Consider the following 12051-nt stretch of genomic DNA (forward strand, 5'->3'; position numbering starts at 1 on the left):
GACAGATGTTGATTCAATAAAAGATTGATTGTTGCATAATTTGAAATCGTTAAAATCGTAGAAATGTTTTGTGCAGTCATAGTTTAGCAGCAGTACCAAGTTCTAGTATTCTATTAGACGGTAGCTTGCATTTCCACTACGGTCCATATACAGATTCAATCAAACCGAGCTGCAGCATTTTTGTTTATGTCGCGTTGGGCGACCTGTGGTTTTCCACTTTTTCTATATTACATGTTTACATTTATCAACGTCCGAAAACAGAGGGGAATTACACATTCTTGCATACCAGACGGGGATTTCCGGTATTTTTACCGGTGCTGGAAAAATCCATCTTACACCCAAGGGTGTAAGGTGACTCTCGAGCTTTAAATGACGTATTACGAACTGCATATATGTAGAAGATTTATGTAGTTATTTATGTTTTATTTCGAAAAACGGGGAAAAAAATCCAATACCTTGACAGTTCATCTTTTTCCTGATAGTATATTCAAAACACGTTATTTTATCAAAAGTTCATAACGTTACGCTGCAACTGATAAAACAAAACCGGAACTAAACATTGTTATTTATCTTTGAAACGTCATGACGTCTTTCCTGTTTACGGACGTTGGTTTCCCGCGCTTTGTTTAAAATGCTGCTACAAGAAATAGTTCTAAAAAGAAACCCTTTCGACTGACTTTATTTTTATTATTATATCTTGATATCGGTATGCAAGAAAAAGATTCTTTCACTGGTTATAGGTGCAGATTGGAATATCCGGCTCTCTGGTAACTGTTTAGGCGGTAACTCAGTAGGAACCTCGTTACCGCCTAAACAGTTACCCTCGAGGCCGGAAATTCCCATCTGCACCTATAACCAGTGAAAGAATCTTATATTATTCCGTTCAGTTGTAGATAAAAAGACATATTGACATGAATAAATATTGAAGTACACGTGTTTTAGCTGGTTCCAACGGATCTGCGTTTAATACAATAGCATTGTGGCTACCCTAATAAGTCTCCCAGTACTTGTACTCGATGCTGGTAAATGTTTAGTCCTTTTGGATCATGGAATCCGTTTAATGTACAAATTGTGTCTGTGTACTGGAATAAGGCTGAGAGAATAAGATCAAGTGCACACTTAATTACCTTTTGTGACCACACTTAGCCATCTGATTTTATTTCGCTTGATTCCAATAGATTTTATTTGTTATACATCAAGTAAAAGATACCTATTTTTATCTCTGTTTTCTAATTTTATTGAAACCAAATATTGAGTCGTTCTGATCCTTGATGAGAGCAGTATATCAGTGCAAGGCATATGTTACACAAAGCAAAACAAGAATACTGCACTTGTATACTGAACGGTTTGTTTCACAAATGAATGTTATAATTGCTACATAAAATTATATGATTTTTTATATGTTTATGTGGCATATCTATTGTCAATTCGACATGTTTTTCTTTTCCATTTTGCTACTAAGTAGCTGCTGTTAACTAACCTATTCGTAATATATAACATCGGAATATAAGTACAGCCATAAGATAATTAATGCAATATTTGACAGTAGTTCTAAAAGCAGAATTTCCGATAAACACTTCAGGTTTTGCACATTCTGTAAACAAAGCAGTTTATCTATGTCCTTGCACTTCTATTAATCCGAAGTAAACTTTCGTCATGTATGTAATCATGTATGTAATTAATTATACAAACCAGAAAAAAATCGAATTCCTTTTGGGTCGACCGCATTGATATGTGTAGGCTTGTGTCACCGAGGAAGTGTGATAATTGTTAACACAATCCTTCGTGACTATCATGCGATAAATGCGATCAGTGCAAGTCCCTTGATATTTATCTGCTGTTTCCTTAATTGTTATTCAATGTTTATTTCCTTTATTCTTAATCAGTTCATGCACTTCTTATTTCTTTTATTGTCATTCAAGTGCACCAGTCAGAAATGAATTTGCGTTTCAATTTGATCATAATTTTGATATTAATTTCAAGTAATTTTAACAGAATGTCAAGTGAAAGTTTTCATCTTACGTTCTGTAATTAGTTTTCTTTTCAGCGTCAATAGCTCGTTGTTTACCATTGAATATATTTAAGCGAACTAAACAGCTTATACAGTTTATGACATGCTAAAACTGGACGATCTGTAATATCTCCTCATGACGTATGACGTTTTCAATGTATCATGATTGTGCATTAATGCATGTGAAATTATGCCTTAGAGCATCATTAAAACACTGATAAGATATAAATAACTAGAATACGTTTCTCTCTTTTCATTAAACAGTTTTAATAATGTACGATATAGAGTCCCTGTAAACAGGTGGTGCAACTATTCTTTATCGAGGCTATGAATTGAAATATTTCATTTTGTTTTTCTTTAAGGCATGGCTTTTTATTTCATCACTTTTTGTACCTTAACGCATTCATGAGACATATTTAAAGACTGTTGCGTTATTACAGACATTACTGAAAAACACAAACGGACAGTTCAAGCATTAAATGTCCATGGTTTATTAGAGATCAGGGACATGAACCAAAAAAAAATATGTGAACATTCGAAGTATCTTTCGGTGATAAACACAAATGGACGTTTCAGTTACTAGATGGCACCAGATCATTTGATAATTGGGGCATAAAATATAAGAATATAAAACAATGACATTAACCTACAAAACTAAATCTTTCGTTGCTAAAATAGTATTTTCTAAATATTTGCATACATATACAAGTAAAAATGTATATATTTTTGTGTCATCGCTACATATTATTTCCATCAGTATCTTGACATAGGATTCAAATTTAGTGGTAAAAGTGTCAACGCAGGTAAATGAACTAATTGTTTTCTACTTTCGATTGCACTTCAAAACTTCCTTGTGTCATACTTTCAAATTCTTGTGCTATATTCAAGTACAGACCATCATTGGCTTTTACAAGGTTTTCAGGTTAGATCCAAATTCGTTTGCATCATAAAGACATAATTCACATACAGATGTTGTCTCATTGGTTTCCACACTTGCTCGGCCATACACGACATTGGCCGCTAATTTTTTAAAAAGCTATTTCCACGATGGAAAGATCATCATGCATTCCTCGTTGAATATTGTTATACACCACACGATTTTAACGGTAACAAAATCCAGACTAGTTTAGTTCCGATAGAAGCGTGTGCTTGACAGCCAATCATGAAGTGAAGATCGCCAACATTGCACCAGTTTTGGGACATGGGGTTTAGATGTGACGGTGATTGTTGTCGTGTTAGCGTAAATTGCCAGTGCTTTCTTCAGCTAAAAAAGGTGCTGGTGAGCTTCTGGTTAGCTAGAAGTTCAGTTGGCCACCTGTGCAAAAACATCCCCAGTATGTGTCACATTTTAGACTTTATATGAAAAATGTTTAAATCGAAGCATAATGTTATGAAACTGTAACGCATTTCAAGTAATTCGTCTCCATTGCTTTAGGCATATATTTACTCAACACAATATATTCATAATTAGGGTTTATGTATTTTTGGTGTATGCTGCAGTTTTTATATTATAAAAGTTGCGTTAAGAAATAACGTTTGAATGGTTACGGTAACAGCGCAAATCGTTCGGTTGTGACAACTGCACTGTTTAGTGGCTTACACTCCAGTGGTTATTTTGCCTTTCACCAACCGAGCCGGTATCCCTTTGTGTTCCTTTGTTTCGTCGTCTTTGTCTGTTTTTCATACTCATTACGGCGTTTCTGTTGTAGAGTTTCTTTATAAGCGGGCTTAGTTCCTAAAACATGGTTATTTTTGCTTCTCCTTGCTTTTTGTTGGAAGATCTGGTTAATGTAGCCTTTTGTCCAGCAACAGCTTTAAACTGCGCATGTCTTAACAGCTGCTTTCGAAGCATTAGATATGCCACTTTTAACATTGAATGGTAAGAGTTACCTCATTTTTGTACTATTAAAAGCCGTTAAGTTACTTCAAATATTGGTTTCCGTTATGAACCAATAGAATGCTCCTTCGATCTCAATATATATAGGACTGGAAAATCTAGCAGGCCGATATTGCTGCGGAAAATATTAGTGCATAGTTCAGGAAATGCATCTATGCTTGGGTTATCGGAGATTCGTGTTGGATTAACTAATCGACAGGTAATTAAAGCTAATAATATATAAAGCGAAAAATGTTTCGCATGTTTTAAGCATTTTAAAATGATTGTCATTGCTTGTTTTAGTGGAAAATCGAAGCTTTTTTATAGACTAAGCATTGCTTGTGACAATATAATGTATTGTGGTTGCTAGAAGTAAGATTTAATAACAAGCTTTGTGTTTCTTTTCATGGTGGTTTAGTTACATTAAATTCTGAAGCGTGTAAGTGTCGATCACGGCTAGATGAAAATCAGCGCAGTGAAATTATGTTATAAAACAATGATACCTTTTTCTGTTTTAAGGAATGTTTTTTAAGGTAGTTCTGCACGTTTGATAAACCGGAAGTGATGGCGTAACGTCACTTATCCGGAAAACGTGGAATAAAGCCTGGATTCGGCATACGGAATTGAAAATCATTTTATAAATTAATAGTAACCTTTGGGTAAATTTATTACAATGGCACTGTAACTGTCTTTCTAAAGTCAGAATATGATATTAAAACATCTGACACGTTAAAATTTCAAAATAATGTCTTAAAATTAGCGTGAAAAGTGCGGTTCACTTTAATCATGGTCAAATATCTCAAAATTAAGCACACGGACCTATACATTTTATTTCACCACATTATAGGCCATATGTTTATTTACAACTGTGAGATGTTTCATTAAATTCTACATTGTAGAAAAAAATCTATTCGCGAAAATGTTATGAAAGTTATGTTTTTCCCATAGACTTCCATTATGAAAAATTGCGTGAGGTCTAATTCTTTCAAATCAGTCTAGCAAAAAATCAAGCACACGACCCTATCTTTTTTACTTGCTTAATTTTCTAGGTATATTCTGAAGTTTTGAAAAATCAGAGTTTAATCAAATTCTACATTGTAGAAAACATTTCGATCCAAACGTGCAGAACTACCTTAAAAGCAGTTGATATTGAAATATTCAGCAGATATAAGAATTTCCAGTTAATTTTAATACGTCTTTTGCGCCATTGCGATTAGATTTGATAACTTCACTGCTTAGAAAAAGGGTTTGTCGCGTTATATTCTGTAAACTGATAAAAAGTATTTAACAGATATTGCTAATAAGTAAACTATAATTAGAAAAGATTTTTAATGATTTTTGTAATATATCGAAATGTTAGATTTGAGGTCGCTACTTTTACATTTTTGAGTGCACAGAAGGTTTTCCGATTTCCATTTGTATATGAATTGCATTTGCAAAGTGGCACGGAAATACTCAGAGTACTTGATATATTTTAGTAACACTGAGTACGTTTCTTTTGTCTTAAATAATCCCTTTAAAACGATATAGTTAAAATAGTATTCTAACAGTGTTTATCATACTATTACACAGTTCTTTATTTTGTTAAACTCCGTTGGCATTATAAATTATTTGTTAGTAAGTAATATTTATTTAAAATGACTTGTTTCCTAGATGTTATGTATAAATACTATTATTATACCTCACTTTTGTCTACAATGGTAAAATCCCATTACCCGAAAAGGAGATATTTTGACTATCAGAAACATTTTCAGTCTTTTTGACACGTGACCAAGCGAAAGTGACTGTCAGGTCATGTGACCGCGCTGATATTTTGAATGTCATATAAGGGCAAATAACTGCTTCAGGTTTTTAGCCATATGATTGCGTCCCTTGTACAGTGTCATATTGTAATGACGTCGCTATTCAGTGTGTACACAACTGATTACCGCGCTAAAGATGAAACTGTTGAATTAAATGAACCAGAAACATTTTTAAAACTTTTTTATGTGTTTAGTTTTGTTCGGTATAATAAAATAAATACCAATATGGCAGCGTGTGTGACATTGATATTGTCAACCCTCGGAACAGAATGTCACCACTCGGCTATCGCCTCGGGTGACATTCTGCCCTCGGGTTGACAATATCAATGTCACACACGCTGCCATATGGTATTTATATAATGTCCAGAGCTTTTTAAAGTTCCTGGAGTTGGAACCATATTCCTCCAGCACATATTTTCACTCGACAAATATGGCGGACATGATGACCTATAAGTCAATCGTCTCTAGATTTAAGAGATATCACGATAAGTTCCTCATGAGATAGAAAAATTCTTGACATGTACGTATTTAAGAAATTTATTTTCAAAAATATTGTTATAAAAGCACGTGGCGGTATTTGAATAATATCAGTTTTGTCGGTCCATTAAATGTCGGACACTACAGATGATTTTATCATTGATTGATATTTAACATTAGCTACTAATTTTCCGTCAACAGTAATCATTTTTCATATAGCAAAATGTTTCATACGTACGTAACCTAGCATTTTGCATTTTTTCTTTGAAGACATATATACTTACCGTCTGACATAAATGAAAATATACGTTGTAATTGTAAATGCTATCTGGACCATTTCACTAGATATTCAAAAATAATTGAGCGAGATCTATTCATACCTAAGCACATTCTGCTGTATGTAATAAAACTGTATTATTTGGATGCAAGAAAATGAACACAAAATGTTAGCCTTTAGCTATGTATGACTTGTTTATGTTTCGCTTGTAGTGTGTACGTTGTTTTACTTTGTCTGTGCTTTTTTGCCTGCTTAGCTCAATAGGGAGAGCGCAGATATACGGATCGCGGGGTCGTGAGTTCGATCCCCAGGCGGGGCGTATGTTCTCCGTGACGATTTGATAAAAGACATTGTGTCTGAGATCATTCGTCCTCCACCTCGGATTCATGTAGGGAAATAGGCAGTGACTTGCGGAGAACAAATATTTTAAGATTTGTTCATGTTTTCAATCTGAAATGAGCAATAAGTGTTTATAGTCATACTGTAATGGAACACACAGAAAAGGTAGATAAATTCCAGCGAATAGCTAGATTTGTATTTGTTTAATTTGGAATTAAAGAGTTGATGTTTTTCTGGTTGTAATGCAAAATTCAACGATAGAAGTCTGTACTTTTATTGCAAATATGACTTTTATAAATTTATGTCGATGATACATTTGAATAAAATGTCAAAGCGTAATAAAATATGAGAGACGAAGAACAATTTACACATTCAAATTGAAAATAAATCATCTGGAAGATCATAATAATTTCATGTTTCTTTTAGTAATTGGCAAAACATTGTTTTTAATTAATTACTCTGTTTGAACTGCTGTCAATTACATATATACACGATTCTTATTCGATTAGAATAATTGTATGAAAAATACGCTGTAAATGTTGTGCAATATTCTGCTATAATTCCTTTTCTTAAAAAAAAAACAGCTGTCAGTTTGTTCCATCTATAAAGAGAAGTATGGTATCAGATTGGAAAAAAATTGTTAGACGACAGGACTGGGCATTTATTTCAATACGTTTTTCTGCTGTTTTTGAACTCTTGATAGCGGTACAGTATTCTAGCGAGTCCCAATAGTTTTTTCAGCATTGGTACGAAAACAGTTTCTAAAACCTATGATACATTGTAACATACACATACATATACAGATGCCTTACTTCGTAGGATTCTGTGACATGATGTTTTGGAAATATTATTTTAAGTTTTATTAAAAGATGTTATGACACGACAATTTGAAACATATTGTATGTCTGGTGTTTAGGCCTTTTACGGTTTGACGTTCTTCTTGAACTAGTTAATGAACTTGGCCGAGGAGTTATGGTCTAAAACATTTGGTTCAAGTTTGGTGAAGATCGGATGAGAAACGTTCGACTTAGAGCGAGGACAAGAGTAAAAAGGCCGATTTTCAGTAATTCAAGGGCCATGATTTCAAAGTGCCTGGGCCGATTTGGCTAGATATCGAACTTGGCCGATGAGTTATGGTCAAAAACATTTGGTTCAAGTTTGGTGAAGATTGGATGAGAAATGTTTGACTTAGAACGCGGACAAGGATAGAAAGGCCGATATTCGATAATTCAAGGGCCATAACTCCGAAGTACCTTGACCGATTTGGCTAGTTTCGAACTTGGTCGAGGTCATATGGTCAAACACATTTTGTTCAAGTTTGGTAAGATCGGATGAGAAATGTTCGACTAAAGAGTGCGGTCAAGACACACACACACGCACACGCACACGCGCGCGCGCACACACATACACACACACACACACACACACACACACACAGACTGGAGCAAATCAATATGTCTTCCACACCACTGTGTGCTGGGAGACATAAATATAGATCACTGAGGGCTGTGGTGGATGGATATCTTTCATCAGGATCTCTGTAGTTACTGAAGAGTTATTGCCCTTTAAATGTTTGAAAATTTATAATTTCCCACAAAACAAGTAACTAATTGGTGGATCTTCGTGAAATTTAATACAAACATAGATCATTTTTGGACAGAGTTTTCCCACTTGGTTTGTAAAATAAATAAGAACCAACAAACATAACTGTTCAAATTACTTGTGTATATCTGGAAATTCAGTTTCTTTCAAAATATAGTCCTCTCATACACAGGATGTGAATTTGCCTGTTTCTTTTGCATTGAAGAAACTTGATAGTAACACACATCAGGTTTAGAACATGATATTTCATTTTATTTTTTCTTAATTTTCATTATAATCAGTAAAGTATGTGGTAAACGATTTTTGACAATAACAAGTTTCCTAAGGTTTGTTCATTTTTGAATCTGAAATGAGCGATAAGTGTGTGATCAAACACACAGTAAAGGTAGGTAGATTTGCAATTAAAATAGCAAGATGAGTACGTGTTTAATTTTGAATTAGAGATTTGGAGTTTTTTTCTGGCTGTACTGCAAAAGTTCAACAAAAGAAGCTCGCAGTTTTACTGCAAATATTTGCTTTAATGGCTTGTATAAAGTTATGTCGGTGATACATTTTAAGAAAATGTCAAAACGTAATAAAATATGAGAGACTAGGAACAATTTACAAGTTTAAACTTATAGCAAATCATCTCATATTTCTGTTTGTAATTGGCAAAAAATATTTTACAGTCATAACTCCGTCTTGACAGCTTTCAATTATTTGGATACACAATTCTCATATTGCATTCGATTCGGATAATTGTTTGAAAAAATACGCAGTATTCTGATATAATTTCTCTTCTCGGAGAAAGACGCTGTACGTTGATAATAAATGAGCCGTGCCATGAGAAAACCAACATATGGCTTTGCGACCAGCATGGATCCAGACCAGCCTGCGCATCCGCGCAGTCTGGTCAGGATCCATGCTGTTCGCTAACGGTTTCTCTAACTACAATAGGCTTGAAAGCGAACAGTATGGATCCTGACCAGACTGCGCGGATGCGCAGGCTGGTCTGGATCCATGCTCGTCGCAAACGCACTATATTGGTTTTCTCATGGCGCGACTCAAATGTGAATTTGGCCCGTATATAAAAAAAACCCATAAATATTGGAAAAAAAAATTATGAGGAACATTTCAACGACGGCATGACTGTCGCTGAAGGTAAGATGTTTCTCACTTAATAATTAAAGAAATGCACAAATTTCATAGGATTACTGCATGTGGTCAGTGAATGAACCTTTTAGTTTGGAGGTCAGAAGTTCATAGTGACCTCGGAAGAATGGAGAAGATCATCATTTGGAAGGTGGCAAACGTGTTACAACAAACAACTCTTTGTTGCCGTTATAGTATTGTAGTATGAAGATTTTTGATTAGCCAACAGAAGGCGCAACATTGAATGTTAACATTATTCTTTTACTTAATTACCAAAAGATTTTTCAGAGATAAAATAAAAACGAAATTGAATAAACCATACTCGTAGAGTTTTGTTTAAATACTATGCTTCTGCAAAATTTCAAATATCATATCGATATTAAAAATATATTGTTTAAAATCGTGTTGACACTGTTGTTCTAGCTGCTATATGAATAATGTAAAGAATAACAAGTGTTTACATTTCACACGCTTTTAGCAATTTTTTAAGCAGCTTTACTTTGGTAACAAGCGACAAACGCTTTTCAATTTTGAATGGGAAAAATAGTAAAAACAACTAGTTTCAATGTGTTTTCATCCGATGAAAACTGAATTAGAGAGCGTGCTTTTGATGCCGACCGCCCGCCCGCTGCCACGGGTGTTCACATAATATGCCGAGATATTATGCCCACAAACATTGTCAGCAAGTTTGGTGAAGATCGGATGAAAACTGTTGGATTTAGAGAGCGGACAAGGCTAAATTTGCAGTTTTCCTGTACGGGCTGTCTAGAGGTCCGGTTACCAGACCCCTAGCCACTTCCAATTATATCTAAATCTATTTAATTTCTATTTGGGAATACCTGTTCTTCTTCTTCTGAAACTTGTTCTAAATCAGATAGCATTGCCATCAATTGGATCGTTTTTGTGTGTTGTAAACAAACAAACAAACGACAATAAAATCCTGATTTCAAGATGATAATCAAACTCTGTACGTACAGCGCCTACTTCATCCGATTTACATCGGAACATTTTCACGCGTTTCGGTCTTTATCGTTTGTTTAGCATGGGACTGTTGAACCGTCCAAATACAGAAAATACAGGATTTTTTGTACGCCCGTGCGTCCAAATACAGAAAATACAGGATTTTTGTACGCACGTGCGTCCAAATACCGTAATATATTGTACGGTCACGTGTTGCAAATGCATTTAACTAATATCATCTTTGATACGGTACTAAACCTTTTTCATCTGCAGCCGAATCTTAATTTTTATGCCGGAATGATAAGAAAGATAAGTTTCGAACCCACACGACAAAAGATCCTTTAAACATAAATAGTATGCTTTACCTCCGAGCTACCTTGTAATCGATAAAAAAATAAATCTAGATTTTTACAAGTTACAAAAATGTTGAATTCCCTAGGATACACTTAAATCTATTTATAGTCATGTTTGTAAAGGGCATAGTAACATTTCTTGTGTCATTCGTGAAACATTTAATCTTTTTGTTACGAGTGTCTGAGAGCAACAACATTAGGTATTCATTAGAAGAAGAGTAAGTGATCAACGAAGACAGTATTCCTACACCAGACAAAATATTAACCCTTTAAGTTACTGCCTACGCACGCATCTAATCAATAATAATAGATCTGATAATTCTCAGTATTGTTTAATTACATTACTGATATTTTTTATTATAAGTCCCCTACCAGATATGGGGAAAATAGGAATGCGCTTTTCCGTCCCTCCGTCCGTCCGCAATTTCGTGCCCGGTCCATAACTTTGTCATCCATGAAGGGATTTTAATATTACTTGGCACAAATATTTCCCATGATAAGTTGACGTGTCATGCGCAAAACCCGAACCCTAGCTCAACGGTCAAGGTCAAAATTAGAGGTCAAAGGTCAACAGGCTTTTTATCTTGTCCGGTCCATAACTTTCCCATTCATGAAGAGATTTTAATATTACTTGCTACAAATGTACCTCATAAAAAGACAATGTGTCATGCACAACTTTCAGACCCCTAGCACAAAGTTCAAGGTCATACTTAGCAGTCAAATGTTAACATGGAATGACCAGGGTCTGTTCGTGTCCGGTCCTTAACTCAGTTATTCATTAAAGGATTTTAATATCACTTGGTACAAATGTTCCGCATGATAAGGTGACGAGCCATGCACAAAGTGCGGATCCCTGACTCAGAGGTCAAGGTCACAATTGGGGGTCAAATGTCAACAGGGCTTTTATCATGTCTGGTCCATAACTCTGTCGTCCATGAAGGGCTCTTAATATAACTTGGCACAAATGTTCACTATGATGAGACAACGTGTCATGCGCACACCCAGACCCCTAGCTTAAAGGTCAATATAACACTTTAAGATCAAAGGTCAAGAGGATTTTTTCCTGTACGGTCTATAACTGTGTCATCCATCAACATATTACAATATTACTTGGCATAAATTTTCCTCATGATTAGACGATATGTCATGCGCAACACCCAGACCTTAAAGGTCAAGGACACACTTTGAGATCAAAGGTCAGATACAAAAAAAATGACTTTGTC

General features: G+C 34.9%; 1 protein-coding gene across 6 annotated transcripts in view; it reads left to right on the top strand.

Annotated features, from left to right (window-relative positions):
- LOC123544902 (muscarinic acetylcholine receptor M2-like) overlaps positions 1 to 12051 on the top strand; it is a 131155-nt gene that overhangs the window by 9499 nt on the left and 109605 nt on the right. For 4 of the 6 annotated variants that reach the window (XM_053540570.1, XM_053540572.1, XM_053540591.1 and 1 more), the window contains exon 1: positions 3909 to 4107. The exons of the other annotated variants lie outside the window; for them this stretch is intronic. The gene's annotated coding sequence lies outside the window, so the exon portion shown is untranslated. Of the gene's footprint in view, positions 1 to 3908; positions 4108 to 12051 lie in introns of those variants that run through there. 6 annotated transcript variants of the gene reach the window in all.

The sequence above is a fragment of the Mercenaria mercenaria genome, chromosome 1 (genome assembly GCF_021730395.1).
Source record: "Mercenaria mercenaria strain notata chromosome 1, MADL_Memer_1, whole genome shotgun sequence".
Classification (NCBI taxonomy): Eukaryota; Metazoa; Mollusca; class Bivalvia; order Venerida; family Veneridae; genus Mercenaria; species Mercenaria mercenaria.